This window comes from Coregonus lavaretus (assembly GCF_964263955.1).
Source record: "Coregonus lavaretus genome assembly, chromosome: 37".
NCBI lineage: Eukaryota > Metazoa > Chordata > Actinopteri > Salmoniformes > Salmonidae > Coregonus > Coregonus lavaretus.
Window position 1 is genome coordinate 31,449,993 of NC_140024.1, and position 16,556 is coordinate 31,466,548.

The following is a 16,556-nucleotide window of genomic DNA, read 5'->3' on the forward strand; positions in this document are numbered from 1 at the left end:
CCTTCTGTTTGACACAACTGGCATTGCAAATCACTTGCTGCGAACAATGTAAACCGCTAGGAAAAGACAGACAGAACTAAGCCTAATCAACTGTCCTAGTCTTATGCATTTCAGTCAGATGGCTAGATCAAACCAGGCATCAGGTACTAATAGCACAGATAGAACAATGAGACAGATATTTCACCGGATGTATAAATGTGAAGCATCCGGTTGGCGTTTCCACTCACTACCAAATATGGTAGTGAGAGGAAGCCCAGTGGCTTGCAGTGGGAAAAGATGGAATGAGATGGATTTTGCCAATTTACTCATCGATTAAACATTTGATCTCAATACAGTTTTCTGTTCCCAAAACTACAATCTGTTACGGACAGAGTGGACTAAGTTTAGTAGACTTTACCCTTTGCCAAAGTTTCAAAAAAAGTGCGTTGTTTAGAAGGCGTGCAAAGGCGAATTGAGTTATTGTACGCACAGAGTAGGCGTTCCCCAACGGAAATATGCAAATTCATGCTAGAACACGCCAATAGGTTCTTCCTAGCTCGTGCTTGGCTCTGCCCACCTCCTTACTTGTTCTGCCCACTATGGCTCATTTGTTCCCATTTGAAACGACAGGCTGTGGTGTATATTGGTTTGGTTATAAAAAATCTTCGGTAATAGGCCTAACCAAACCAGAACTAGGTAGGTTGTGTGTGTTTATGTCCAACAGAAGTAGATAGATAGATAACGTCGTTATAGGGTTGGTCATTTAGGCCTAGTGCGATTAGCATGAAAACACTGGAATCCTTTTCCATTTGGCAGGAAGCAGTCTACAGCAAAACGTTGCCCCGCTCTCACTTATCCAATTATCTGCTGAGGCCACAATAAACTAGGGGGCAAGTACTGTGGGCTCCCGGGTGGCGCAGTGGTCTAAGGCACTGCATCTCAGTGCTAGAGGCGTCACTACAGACCCTGGTTCGATCCCGGGCTGTATCGCAACCGGCCGTGATCGGGAGTCCCACAGGGCGGAGCACAATTGGCCAAGCGTCGTCTGGGTTAGGGGATGCCATCATTGTAAATAAGAATTTGTTCTTAACTGACTTGCCTAGTTAAATAAAGGCTAAATAAAATAAAACGAATAAAAGTACAGAGACGTGTTGTTAATCCAGACAGTGGCTCACACTGACCAATAACTAGAAAACCCCTACAGACTTTACCTTCTGCATTGACAGGACTCCCTGCTGTGTAAATCAGTACCAATGCAAAGTGGCACAGCCAGACCACTGGGTGGATTGGCCACAAACCGGTATTCTGCAAAGTGAGCTCAGTAAGGGAGAAGTAATACAGAAATCTGTGGACAATTGAAAACCTCACTAGCCTGAATGATGAGAAAGGTCCTTTGATAGTCTAACAGAATGGCAATACGCACCAGGTCATCGCAGTCAACTACCCTGTACCAAACATTAGGAACACCTTCCTAATATTGAGTTGCACCCCCTTTTTGCCCTCAGAACAGCCTCAATTCGACGGGGCATGGACTCTACAAGGTGTCGAAAGCATTCCACAGGGATGCTGGCCCATGTTGACAGAAAATGCTTCCCACAGTTGTGTCAAGTTGGCTGGATGTCCTTTGGGTGGTGGACCATTCTTGATACACATGGGAAACTGTTGAGCGTGAAAAACCCATCAGCGTTGCAGTTCTTGACAAAAACCTACTACCATACGCCGTTCAAAGGCACTTATATCCTTTATATAATAATATAATATAATATGCCATTTAGCAGACACTTTTATCCAAAGCGACTTACAGTCATGTGTGCATACATTTTTACGTATGGGTGGTTCCGGGGATCGAACCCACTACCCTGGCGTTACAAGCGCCATGCTCTACCAATTGAGCTACAGAGGACCCATTCACTCTCTGAATGGTACACATACAAAATCCATGTCCAAATTGTCTCAAGGCTTAAAAATCCTTCTTTAAACCTGTCTCCTCCCCTTCATCTACACTGATTGAAGTAAATTTAACAAGTGAAATCAATAAGTGATCATAGCTTTCACCTGGATTGACCTGGTCAGTCCATGTCATGGAAAGAGCACGTGTCCTGAATGCTTTTTATACCACCGCGTTTTGGATGTTCTAGAACGGACAATTAAACCAGATAACTGGACAGTTGGAAATGATATCGGCCCCGTGTAGCTCAGTTGGTAGAGCATGGCGCTTGCAACGCCAGGGTTGTGGGTTCGTTTCCCACGGGGGGCCAGTATGAAAATGTATGCACTCACTAACTGTAAGTCGCTCTGGATAAGAGCGTCTGATAAATGACTAAAATGTAAATGTAAATAACGGGACACCTTGCAATCATGATGCAATCATGATGCAATATGCGCCTACACATGCAGACCGTACTTACTAGAAAGTTACAGAAAGCTAAACCAACTACCACACAAACTGAAATTTGATACATTGTAAACACAGATCCAACGAGGAGGAAAAAACGTAACTAGCTAGCATTGATTTGTTTTTACAGAGATATTTTTTTGAGCGTCTGATGACCTAACTTGGTGAGTGATTAACAGGAATTTCTCCTGTCCCCTCCGCCGCTAAAGCTGTCATCCTCCCACGTTTAGTTTGAGAAGCTGTTTTCAGCAACTATTTTTGAATTCGGTTGTCATTTTGGCAGTTTTGCTAACAACAAACTATTTAGCTAGCGTCTAGCCTAGTGTTTGATATGCAATGCAATCTCCTCGTAATTAAGTCAGTGTTGAAAAGTGTCCTGACGAGAAGACAAACTTTTCTAGCTATGCCAGGCAAAAATCGGCCATTATCAGCTCATTGTTATGGATGTATCCAAATGAATGTCAATAGAAAACAGCTAATTTGCTGTTATTCTGACTGTAGAGGTCGTGACTGCGTTAGCCGTAGCTAGTTGGCTAGCTAGCAAGCAAGAGAAGAACGTTGCCAGCGAGCATGGCAACGGAACATAAAGAAAGAACGACTGGGTGCCGTCCATAAATATCAAACTAATCGAACGAACGACTGGTCGCGTCTATAGCAACCAAAAGATGAGAAAGTATGAATTAGCTTAAACGAAAACAAGTAATTATTATTTTCTTCCTACCGGTAAATGTGTGCTTTTATATTGCTTTCTTAGGCAACTGTGGTATAAACGGGATAAACAGATTAAACAAACGCAATGGAATAAACGTTTCTGTTTTTTGGGCTGCAGAGGTCGTGATTGCGTTAGCCGTAGCTAGTTGGCAAGCGGTTTAGAACGTTGCCACTGAGCATGGCAATGGAACATAAAGAACGAACGACTGGGTCGCGTCCGTAAATATCCAACGACTTGGTCACGTCTCTAGTAACCAAAATATGAGAAAGTATGAATTCGCGTTTAAAAATATCAATGAAAAATTGATTTTCTACCGGTAAATGTGTGCTTTCATATCGTTTTCTTTGGCAACTGTGGTATATGCGGGATAAACGCCTCCGTTCTGTACATTACCTTGGAAAAATGAACTCCGCAAAGGGACTCGGCTCCGCCTCTTCCCGCTGCGTCGTCTATTAATTCCAAGGTAATGTACAGAACGTTGGCGTTTATCCCTTACGTATACTCAGTGTATGTGAGTAGTGTGTCCAATAACGGCTTACAGAGTGATAAAAAAAAAGTACACAAACCAGACACATTCTTGACATAAAGACTTCAGAAAGGCTAAATGTTAAGTTAGAAAAGTAATGCAGCTAAGCCTACTGAATATAAATTGAGGTTCTCACAAAACTAAATATCTCACCACCCGCGCTCTGCTATTCAATCATATTGAGCTGTTAATGACACTTAAAGCAATGCAATTAAACAGGGCAAGATTCAAGTTACAAGAACATAAAAATCCATAAATGGATCAATGTAAAAAATCTGGATAAAAATTGCTGCATTTGCCGGTTCCCACAGAGTCCATTGGTGTTTTAATGAGACGTCACCCTGTGGTCAATAGGCTTTGAAGTTGTATACCTATAACTTTTGTTGGGGAGGGGAGCACTGTGTGTGTTGGCCGGTGGGAATCTGTGTATTTATAAGAGATGCTGATGTACAGTAAAGAAGCTGTGTTACTCATGACCTGTCAGTAAAGGTAAAGCCCACTGGACTGAAAGCTTTTGTCAAACTGTAATAGGAAGTGGCAGGGGAGCAGAAAAATGTGTGCAAAACACACTTCAAGTAAGGCTATAGGCTAGGCCTAGGTCAGAAATACACGTCCTTGAATTAGGCTAAGCAAACACAACTGAGAGAACAAATCATTCATAAAAATCGGCACATTTCAAAACAGAAAATGTGGATCAATTGGAACCCTCCTTTTAGCCTCATTTCAATTCCAGCCAACCTAGGCGAATTGGCTTTGTTCAAGTGATTGTAAGTGATTCCCCTGAGAGGTTTCAAATTGCCAGCTACCTTTTAGGATGTAAATCCTCTCTAGTTTTTCATCAGCTGGTGTTTTATCAGATGACTGGAGCCCCACTGACGTAATCCCTTTCCTGAAATAAAACTATCATCAGATGCTTCAGGCCTCTAAACAAACAGGCTGAAAATCCCTGTCCAGTGTCCAGTGTAGTTTAATGCTCTACTGCAGTTTAATGCTCTACTGTTCCTGGTTCTCAAAGTGTCCTCATAGGTGAATGGCTGATCAAAGCCAGGTAAGATGAAAACATGTTTGTTACTGAGCCATAACATGCCATCATATCCCATGGAACAGAGTCACTGTAGAATTCACTCCTTCTGTGGGTCCACACTCCAGATCAAAGTCCTGCTACCAAGCTTGATTTCTCCATTGTCAGAATAGAGTATTCCTTGTTATGGCACCGGAGGTGATGGCTGCCGTTTTACTTTTTTTTGTGTGTGTTGTTTGTAACTTATTTTTCAACTTATTTTGTACATTTGTACATAATGTTGCTGCTACCGTCTCTTATGACCAAAAAGAGCTTCTGGACATCAGAACAGCGATTACTCACCTCGAACTGAACAAAGATTTTTTCTTTAATGAGTCCGACGCGAAGCATATACTGCTTTCTCGAGACCCGGCCCAAATCCCCGTAATTTGCGTGAAGAAAAGATGGAGAAAAAGGGGGCGGAGGTCGGGCTGCCTTCTGAGAATTCATAGGCCAGTGAGTAAACCTCCACTACCATCTGTTCAATTGGCCAATGTGCAATCATTGGAAAATAAAATGGACGATCTACGATTAAGACTATCCTACCAACAGGACATTAAAAACAGTAATGTCTTATGTTTCAACGAGTCGTGGCTGAACGACAACATCGTCTGCTTAATGGCATATTATTATAATATAGAGCTGGCTGGGTTTTCAGTGCATCGGCAGGACAGAGAAGCTACATCTGGTAAGATGAGGGGCGGGGGGTGTGTCTATTTGTCAATAACAGCTGGTGTGCAATGTCTAATATTAAAGAAGTCTCGAGGGATTGCTCGCCTGAGGTAGAGTACGTCATAATTAGCTGTAGACCACACTATTTACCAAGAGAGTTCTCATCTATATTATTCGTAGCCGATGCTGGCACTAAGAACGCACTCAACGAGCTGTATAAGGCCATAAGCAAACAAGAAAATGCTCACCCAGAAGCAGCGTTCCTAGTGGCCGGGGACTTTAATGCAGGGAAACTTAAATCCGTTCTACCAGCATGTCACATGTGCAATCAGAGGGGGAAAAAAACTCTAGACCACCTTTACTCCACACACAGAGACACATACAAAGCTCTCCCTCGCCCTCCATTTGGCAAAGCTGACCATAATTCTATCCTCCTGATTCCTGCTTACAAGCAAAAACTAAAGTCATATACCACCTCAGTCACCGGCTCCATCAATAATATGCCATTTAGCAGACGCTTTTATCCAAAGCGACTTAGTCATGTGTGCATACATTTTTACGTATGGGTGGTCCCGGGGATCGAACCCACTACCCTGGCGTTACAAGCGCCATGCTCTACCAATTGAGCTACAGAGGACCAATTGAGCTACAGAGGATCAATAAGTGCATCGACGACGTCGTCCCCACAGTGACCGTACGTACATATCCCAACCAGAAGCCATGGATTACAGCCAACATCCGCATTGAGCTAAAGGCTAGAGCTGCCGCTTTCAAGGAGCGGGACACTAATCCGGACGCTTATATGAAATCCCGCTACGCCCTCAGAAAAACCTTCAATCAAGCAAAGCATCAATACAGGATTAAGATTGAATCCTACTACATCGGCTCTGAAGCTCGTCGGATGTGACAGGGCTTGAAAACTATTACGGACTACAATGGGAAACCCAGGCACGAGCTGCCCAGAGATGCGAGCCTACAAGACGAGCTAAATGCCTATTATGCTTGCTTCGAGGCAAGCAAAACTGAAACATGCATGAGAGCACCAGCTGTTCCGGACGACTGTGTGATCGCGCTCTTGGTAGCCGATGTGAGCAAGACCTTTAAACAGGTGAACATTCACAAAGCTGCGGGGCCAGACGGATTACCAGGACGTGTACGCACAGCATGCGAGGACCAACTGGCAGGTGTCAGTTTTAACCTCTCCCTGACCGAGTCTGTATTACCTACATGTTTCAAGCAGACCACCATAGTCCTTGTGCCCAAGAAAGCGAAGGTAACCTGCCTAAATGACTACCGCCCCGTAGCACTCACGTCGGTAGCCATGAAGTGCTTTGAAAGGCTGGTCATGGCTCACATCAACACCATCATCCCGGAAACCCTAGACCCACTCCAATTCGCATACCGCCCCAACAGATCCACAGATGACGCAATCTCAATTGCACTCCACACTGCCCTTTCCCACCTGGACAAAAGGAACAACAATGTGAGAATGCTGTTCATTGACTACAGCTCAATGTTCAACACCATAGTGCCCACAAAGCTCATCTCTAAGCTAAGGACCCTGGGACTAAACACCTCCCTCTGCAACTGGATCCTGGACTTCCTGACGAGCCACCCCCAGGTGGTAAGGGTAGGCAACAACATCTGCCACACTGATCCTCAACACTGGGGCCCCTCAGGGGTGCGTGCTTAGTCCCCTCCTGTACTCCCTGTTCACCCACGACTGCGTGGCCAAACACGACTCCAACACCATCATTCAATTAGCTGACAACACAACAGTGGTAGGCCTGATCACCGACAACGATGAGAACGCCTATAGGGAGGAGGTCAGAGACCTGGCAGTGTAGTGCCAGGACAACCTCTCCCTCAATGTGAGTAAGACAAAGGTGCTGATCGTGGACTACAGGAAAAATGCGGTGTCAGAGGAAGGCCCAAAAAAAACGGTCAAAGACTCCAGTCACCCAAGTCATAGACTGTTCTCTCTGCTACCGCACGGCAAGCGGTACCGGAGCGCCAAGTCTAGGTTCAAAAGGCTCCTTAACAGCTTCTACCCCCAAGCCGTAAGACTGCTGAACAATTAATAAAATGTCCACCCAGACTATTTACATTGACACCCCCCCCCCCCCCCCCTTTGTTTTTACACTGCTGCTACGCTCTGTTTATTACTTATGCATAGTCACTTTACCCCTACCTACATGTACTAACCTGTACCCTTGCACATTGACAGTACCGGTACCCCCTGTATATAGCCTTGTTATTGTTATTTTAATGTGTTACTTTTTATTTGTCATCATTTTGTTTTACTTTAGTTTATTTAGTAAATATTTTCTTAACTCTTTCATTAACTGCATTGTTGGTTAAGGGCTTGTAAGCATTTCACGGTAAGGTCTACACCTGTTGTATTTGGCGCATGTGACAAATACAATTTGATTAGACTACAAATCACTGATTCACCCATGTGGGCAAGTCCAAGGTAATGGAACTACGCAGAGACTCAGATTTTCCACTTTAAAATGTATGCCAAACAAAAACCATTGATTACAAAAGTTTAACAAACCATACAGCTCTATGAACAATGAACAGTAAAATAAAAAACATTTACTGGAAAAACGGTGCAAAGTTTGGTAACAGAATTATGCTAAAAAATTCAATAGTTTTTGTTTGATTTACATTTTAAAGTGAAAAATCAGAGTCTCATCGTACTCCATTACCATGGAATTGCCCACATGCATTGAACCTGTAGCCTTTACAATTCGTTGACTCAAGGCTACACTAGGGATATCTAGCAGTAATGTGGAATACACACAAAACTATTGGGAAAGTACTGTCTACTATGTATTAGGGAAGGTAATGATAAGGAACCAAGATAAGTGTGGCTCACAACAAACAATGTTGTTTTTCCCCACATCTGGTTTGATTAGCTAGTAGTGGACATTTTTCAAAAAGCCAACATGGGCCTAATTTTAACATTTACGTCATTTAGCAGACGCTCTTATCCAGAGCGACTTACAAATTGGTGCATTCACCTTATGATAAACAGTGGGACAACCACTTTTTTTTATTGGGGGGGGGGGGGGTGAGACATTCAAGGAATTCGGCCAAGGTCATGTTATTTTTCATATGAATTGCAAGTGCTAGAATAACTTCATACCATGTTGTTGACATTGTACTCATTTTACTAGACAGCGAGTGTTCTCAAAGCCTATACCAGCATTTGGCTGCTGAAACCCACAGCCATGTCCAAACCAACTAGCTAAATCATCTGGTATTGTCTCTAGCATGTGGTGCTTACTGTAATAATAGCAGATATGTTTGAGATTGGGAAATGGTATGCGATTTGAACACGGTGTTTAGCTAGCAAGCTTACACATGCAGAGCCAGGGAGAGTTGCATTGGCATGCAATGTTCTGTTGGCCGACAAGCTCCACTCTAGGCAATCCCTGCAATGCATGTGGTTGAGCAATCAAATAATGTCACAGCGTGCATGAGGTGTTAATCTCAGCACTGACATTGCTGCTCGAGTTGACCTTAGGTTACTGGTTAGCAGAGAACCAAAATATGAACCCCAATCACCTCACAGTTTATAAATGTAAATAATGCCAATATGGCTAGCTAGCTAACTACCAGACTTGTTATTTCCCTGTCGCATATTGTGAAATAAGCGTGTCAAGCTAGCTTGCTAACTAGCTACGCTAGTTGGCTTCTAGCTGAACGAGCTGATATCCATATTCAGAATATTGTTGTTCTGTGTTCATGGCAAAAGGGCTTCTTCGGAAATAAATAGTGGTTAGTTAGTTCCTTAATTTCGTAGCTAGCATTAAACTGTATCCATGTCAAATAACATTGCTTTCTGTGACAAACTTATTGCTAGTTAGCTTGCTAGCTAGGTGTCTCAAACAATGAGCTCTCAGGGCACAGCTAACGTTAGTTAGCTAGCTCCATTGCTAGCTGGCTAGCAGTCTCTCCCAGTCCCACCACATATCAAAATACAAGATAATTATATTTAGACGACACTTACCCCGCGTGCAAACCCCAGTACAACGACGGATTACGTACACTCCATAGATAGAAAGAGTAAAAGTAATTGACAAGAATGACAACAAAATCTGTCAAAATAACCACAGACCAATGCACTCCCCAAGAAATCCAACTGCAAGGGAAAGAGAGGCCAGCAATTCACTGGACTGCTGCCATCACACTTTGAGATCCCGTTCCAAATCGAAAATACCGGCTCGGGCGAGCATTTTTAGGTTCAATCTCAAACCATTAAAGGATTTAATATTTCCCCTTGGTCCCCTGTAGAGTAAATCCAACATTGAACAGACTTCCTCCCCAGGTTAATTCCTCCGCTTTCGTTGTATCTTTATCTTGTTGATTGTTCGTACCCTCCAATGCTGGAGATTGATACAATGTCACCAACAAGCAGAACGAGCTGCTAAGAAATCCAGGACAAACGCTCCACTCGGATTGAACTATCTGTCAGGAGGGGTGCGCTTCAGTAAAAAGAGACAGAACTGGAATTTGACTGGATTATATTGTTGTTTGACCAAATGTTTGCTAAAATGTCATGAAATCTGCACACATCTCCATAGAATACATTCATAACACATAAACTATATGGCAAAAAAACATTAGCTTAATAAATTAATGATGTGTCTTTCTGCACTACGAGTGACAATTTATCATAACATTTGACTAAACATGCGTAACATAATAAGAACATGTAATAAAACATTCATGACCTATTTATTTCCTAAAGGGAATTGTATTTTATAGAGTGCCTCCTTCAATTAGGGATAATAAAAACAATTTCCCCAGTGCCTTTTTGACACCATGTACTCATAACTGTATATTTAGAGAGCAGAATACGTTTCCCATGTGGATGCCATAACATATTTCAGGGTAGAATATATCTGTCAGCTATTGGTTTTGAGGAGATGAGAATAAATATCTTATTGGGGGAAAAATTGAATGAGAGAACGATATTACCAGCAAATACTGTTATGTCTTGACTCTTGAGTTGTTCTGTTCTTTACTGTCTTTAAACAGGCCCAGTCCAGAAACAACTCCTAGCCCACTACCCTGTAGGCACTTTGTATATCTGAATGAATTGGATAGCTAAAAGTGGAAGCCGCTGAGGGGAGGACGGCTCATAATAACGGCTGGAATGGAGTGAAAGGAATGGTATCAAACACATGAAGAAAATAAAAAAACATGTCCTTGATACCATTCCATTTACTCCATTCCGGACATTATTATGAGCCGTCCTCCCCTCAGCAGCCTCCACTGATAGCTAAATATAAGCAATATAGTAGCTCCACTTAATTTCTCTGGAATTAATGTTCCCGTGTTGCTTATACTTATTCAAGCCTTTTCAGAAGTGCCTAAGTGACGTTCCTGGACCAGGTCAGTGTGGCACTTCATTTATGGCCGGGACCTCTCTGGTATAGTGTGGTGTACACTGGATTGATGTATCCCCAAGAGTTTTCACTGCAGGGTTGATGGTTTTGATTGCACACAGCAAGGTAATTACACAACAATTGACACAGGAAGGAATTTCATTGAGGTGAAAGCAAAAATGTTTGATCCTCAATTCTTTTTTGGATTTAACTATTTGAAGTGCAGGTCAGTTGGAGATTTTATGTAAGCCTAACTTTGATGGAATTAGCAGTCTGAAGGCCTCACAAGATTCACTCACAGTACCTAAATTCCATTGTTCAGAAAGACTTACATCTCAACCAAGATATTTTATGTTGTATCATTTTAGGAAGCAGTCAGGAGAAGAATTACAGTACAGGAAGGAGACACAAGGAAAATAATGTGTCTGTCATGTTGCCATTTCTCATAAAGCGCCACAGATAACCTCTCATGTTTACCCGCTTCAAACGGCTTAAAAGAGATCCTCACCCTCTCTCTGGCTGCTGCACGGTTTCCCCGGCAACAAGAATATGATAATGTTCCCTTTGACGTGACAGAAGGAATCATCTCACTAACAAACAGAGACAACAGGCACAGGGAGGCCTGGGGGGAAACGGAATTAATGGGCTCATTTTCACACAGAGCCAAAGCAGCAGTCAGCCACCGTCCTCCATCTTCCCATGCGTTCCCCGCTGGCAGGCACACATCCTTCCCCAAGGAGCAGCCAGTATCCATTGGAAAGATAAATAACAGTCAGTGAATGAGCACAGTGGGGAGAGAGAGATCGCTGATGACTCGCCCTTCAAGTCGCAGGCATTGACCAGGCCCCTCTCTGTCTGTCTGTCTGACGTGCCAGCCAGAACCCAAATGAACAAGCTGTGTCGACAGTGTAATATTTTTTCCCTTGCTGAAAAATGGCAAATCAATCAGTCATTTGAAATAACAGAGGCACCGGTTTGATTTGTGGAGTAAGATCTTCCATTACCACATTAAAGACACGGTTAGCCTTGAAGCTCACCCAGGAATGATAAACACTATTTTAATTTATGCATTGTTGTAACACTGTGTTTTTATGAATAATTTGATCCAATATAGATTTTTTTTCTTCTTCAAATAATTAACCTTTCTTTTTTGTCCACAACACTGCTTGTCACAACAATGGGATTGTTGATAAACATGAATTAATTTAGAAAGAGGAAAGAAAGGATAGATGATGGCTCCAATTCAGTCTAGCAAAGGATGTGTTTTTAATACAAATATGGTTGATAGAGGTAGATGAAAGAGTAACAAGCATGGGATCATGTACATCATACACTAAAGATGAACAAGGCAGGGTTGGGGTCAATTCCATTTAAATTCCAGTCAATTCAGGAAGTACACTAAAATTCTAATTCTCTTCAATGCTTTTCAATGAGGAAAAATTTGAATTTGAATTGGAGTTTGGTTCACTTTTTGAATTGACTGGAATTGAAATGGAATTGACCCCAACCTTGGAACAAGGTGTTCCAGATAGGAGTGAGGTCATCAGCATATCTTGGTGATATACCTGTACTTAATGTCAGTTGAGCCTGACTGCATCACCGTATCTGATTACAGGATGTTCTCTCTGTGGTTGCTGTCTAAAAGGCATTGTGTGTGTCTCTAACCAAACAATGTAAATACTGTTTACTCCTGTCCTGGCCACATTAATCATACATTTAAAGTCCTATAATGGAGGACTCAGAGGAGAATGTTACCTCTTCAGACTGCCATGATGTGTCTGAGATGGATGGAAACACTACACATTAATCCAAGAGGGAAAATGCAGAAACAACATGGCAGGTAGGCAAGGGCATTTTGTCACAACCACACATTGTTTCCAGTACAGTCATGAGGAGGCGACTGTGTATTCAATTTGATCTCCCTGACAGGTGTTGAAAAACACTTCAGAAGACGTTGACTACAGTTTTGGGATGGAGATGGCAGGGTGTTTCTTATCCATCTCAGCTGGGGCTCTTTCGCTCCTTCTCTCTCTCTCTCTCTCTCTCTCCTGGCAAATTGCACCAATTATTCCATCTATCATTCCATCACAGTTTTGAGGTCAAGGAAATGAATGGCAAAACTACAGTCTCTAGCTCCTGCAGTAAACAACCGCAGTACATTGCTTTCCCATCACGTTGTCAAAGAACCCATCCCTAAGGCTTAGAAGATGGAAAGCTACGGTTCTTTCCTTTGCATTTCTTACAGACCAAACCATGTGACCCGATTTAGTTCTGATGACAGATTGGGTCCCAAATTGGAGTGACTCGTCTGCACAGATGTCTCTGCAGCTGATAGTAATAAAATCCAGTTCTGAAAAGCTCCATAAAAAGTCCCAGTAGGAAGCTTAGTATTGAGAGTAGAACTGTCCAGGTATGATAATGATGTTGGTGTTCATATAGTCTAGCCTGCATATCTGCTTTGTATCTCTGCAAGTGGTTGAGATTAATTGTCAGCTAAAGCTAAAGGACTGCTTTGGCTATTCCGTGCGTGTCAAGGGGATACTATGCCTGTACCATTTTGAGTATTCCCCATAGAATTTGACAATTGTTGCAGCTGAGTTGGTCAGGTCAAAAGGGCCCAAGACAAATTGGGCCAGTTGAATTGCCTGACGATAAAACCAATTTGTAATGGACATGTCCATAAGGTATAGATCAATTAATCTGCACAGCTGTCGGATGCTCTGAAACCAATACCCATGATCAAGTGGAGCCGGAGGAGTTGTTCACTAGGGTTGGTTTGAGCCAGAAGCTGCACAGATTCACTTATCTTTGCCTAGCACGTATGTCTTTATGCCCTGTTGTTTGGAGGTTTGGCTGATTTATCGATCTCAGTATCTGCCGCGGACGGGGCCTAGCTCAAGCCCGCCCTGGAGGACAATCACGTCTGCTCTACAGCTGCCTTCTCCATAACATTAGAACGTCAGATAAAAAATGATCTCCCTCTCTATCTTACACACTGACTTGCCTTTAGGGAGCCAGCCGGGCAGTTAGTTCAAAAGTTAATGTGCTTCACTTCCTCTGACTGGGCCTGCCTACGACCTCCTGACTAACCGAAGCCGACGAGCCATGAGCCACAATGCGGGCTGGGCAGATGAACACTGGAGCTGGCAGGCTACGGCTGTAGACAGGACTTCTGCTCTACTTAACAGCTTTATCAGCCAGTCTTACGTCAAGGAATCCGTGGCATGCCGAAAACACAGGCAATCAAGGGTGTGATGAGGAAATGATGCATTCCACACACAAGACCTTGGGAGGAGGGTTTGGATGAGACAGAGAGCAGACAATACTGACTGAATCTGTGGTTGGTTTCACAAGTGGTGAACACGTTCTGTTGTTTTTTGCTGTGGAAAAAAATAGGTTTGTTTAGACGTTGGCAGCTTGAGAACAAATTTCAGCCAATTTCAAGGTGATTCAAAATACCATTCTCAGACATCTGCATTTTTAAGACGATGAAGAATTTTAAATGAAGGTACATTGTTCCCAAATAGGAGGGGCGGTTTACGACAGAGTAATGGATGATGCGCCACAAGCCGTTCCTGTGTTGCATTGTTCCCCAGCCGCCTCCTCCAATTCCTCATTCCACATCCAAGCCTAGGGGGGAGGGATTTCCCCCAATCCCCTTTCCAATCAACCTTCGGCCAACAACACAAAAGCCCTGCTTCTACCACTACTAGAGCCTACCCCAATTCATTATTATTAATTACATTTCAATTGATCTACATTCAAACTCAGAGATTCAATTGGACATTCAAGTGAATATAATCGAAAAAGACCAATATGGCATTTTTGCTGCTACTTATTGCATATTAGTCCATTTATTGGATTGGAAATAATTGAATAGGAATTGGAACCCCCACTATAAAGCAGGTGGTCGCTGGGTGTCTTTAGCTCGTGAGAGGCCTGGGTGTAGCCCCTCTTATTCATAGCCTCAGGTACAGTGATGTGTCTGTCCTCTCCCATTCAGGGAAGTGGATAACAGAGGGGGGGACGTGTGGAGTAGTTGCACCAGCAGCAGCTTCGGGCAGGGGAGAGAGGGGGAAACTGCTGCTAGGAAGCTGGCGTGACTGAGAACAGGAAGAGAACAGGAAGAGCCGCTGCTGCTCACATTCCATCCTATTAGAGTTCATTCTCCTTTCAGAGAGCAGAGGACCGGGCCCTTTCTCATTATAATGTCTCACACTGGGCCCTTTGTTAACATCATTAGATCTCTCTGTCATTTTGCGCACGAGGAACGCCGTGAGTGATCTAAGTCGTGTTTATTTAAACATGCTTAGTGACATTGCAAATGTTTGAACGTCGGAATAACACAAACAGGGCCTGTGTTTGTGTGAACTGGGTGTCTGTTCTTATCCAGTGAAAGCCCTGATCTGGTGGGGGGAGGGAAGAAAGGCCACCCACAGGGCAAGTAGCTGTCATCATTGATTCAGTGAGGCTGACATTTTGAGAATTCTTGTACACCTTTACGGGGGGGGGGGGGACTTTTACAAAGGAGAGCTCTTGCGCTCTCTGGGTGGCAAAGACGACTGAGAGATTTGCTGCAATTAGGTAGGCTCATGCTGAACGCTGTCTATGGGAGGGCTGTGGCTTAATCTGAAACTCAAACAAGAGAAAATCTAGGCTAATCAATGGTGAATTACAATGCTGGGTACAACTTGCAATGGGTGTGTGTGAGGTGATTCACGGCAAAGAACCCCCTCGGGCCAGAAAGGGCTTAGTCAAACAACCACTCAAACAAAACATTCTGATGGAAATAACCATACTGCCGAGCAAAAGTGGTTAAAACACAGAAGCACATAATTACTATGCATCAATACAAAAACAAATCAAAACTTGTCAAAACAGCACATGCTTTGAAGAAAATGACAATTGAGTGACTTCTTGAAGGTGAGAACGGTGCAAATCGAACTAAATAAGACTAATTTCATGGGCTCTAGCGCTGCTGGCTTTCACTGACTGGGCCTCTGTGTGGAGTCATGACGCTCGTTTGGCACCTTTGTTTATTTCCTATTGAGGTAAAGATGCTCCTGTCACCAAGAGGACACTCAATCCCATCGAGGGCCAGCCTGACATGACTTCAAGAGGCCTGCTTCTGACAGCTAAATAATGGAAAGAGAACAGGAACTTAATCACTCTTGGCCAATTGGTCCTTCAGTCACCACAGAATTCCATGTTCGGCCTCTGCCCCATTACATCTGAAAGGCGATTTAGGACGGATGCAACGTTTTCTTCTGGAGAGTTATATTTCACAAATGTACAAAAAATGTGTGGTGATGGTTGAGTGAGTGAACAAGAGCATGACTGATAGGGCAAGAGAGCAAGTTTGATGCTATGGTTGACGTTTCTTTTAGATTCATTTTCTAGTTTGGATTTCCCCTCTCATTGTAGATGGGTTAGCTGACAGTCACGAAATGTTGTTGTGATTCTGGATGGCCAGATTGCTAGCAAGAATGACAAAAAACTGCCATGTGGAGAATCGCAAGTGGCTCGTTTCATCTTGTTCTTGTCTTGTTTTGAGGTGTTTCGACTGATTTCATGTCTATGCTAATATGGCAAAAAAATTGCTAGCTAGCTACCAACTGTAACGATGTATTTGAGAGACAACAAGTGCTCATTGTGCAAATGTATTTATGTTTTCAATAAACATTGGAGACAAAATATACTGTAGCTTACATGCGGTCAAAAATCTAAGCCAACCCCGTCTGTTTTGCCCCATAGTCACGCACGGCTCGGATTTGTTGCTAAACAACCAACCCTTCTATGGTCATTGTCAAAAA

The 16,556-nt window shown here is 43.1% G+C and overlaps 1 protein-coding gene across 4 annotated transcripts in view; it reads right to left on the bottom strand.

Annotated features, from left to right (window-relative positions):
* Positions 1-9,790, bottom strand: part of LOC311111712 (zinc finger protein 609-like) — an 88,426-nt gene extending 78,636 nt beyond the window's left edge. For all 4 annotated transcript variants that reach the window (XM_084154515.1, XM_084154516.1, XM_084154518.1 and 1 more), the window contains exon 1: positions 9,363-9,790. The gene's annotated coding sequence lies outside the window, so the exon portion shown is untranslated. The remainder of the gene's footprint in view (positions 1-9,362) is intronic.
* Positions 9,791-16,556: the final 6,766 nt, after the last annotated feature.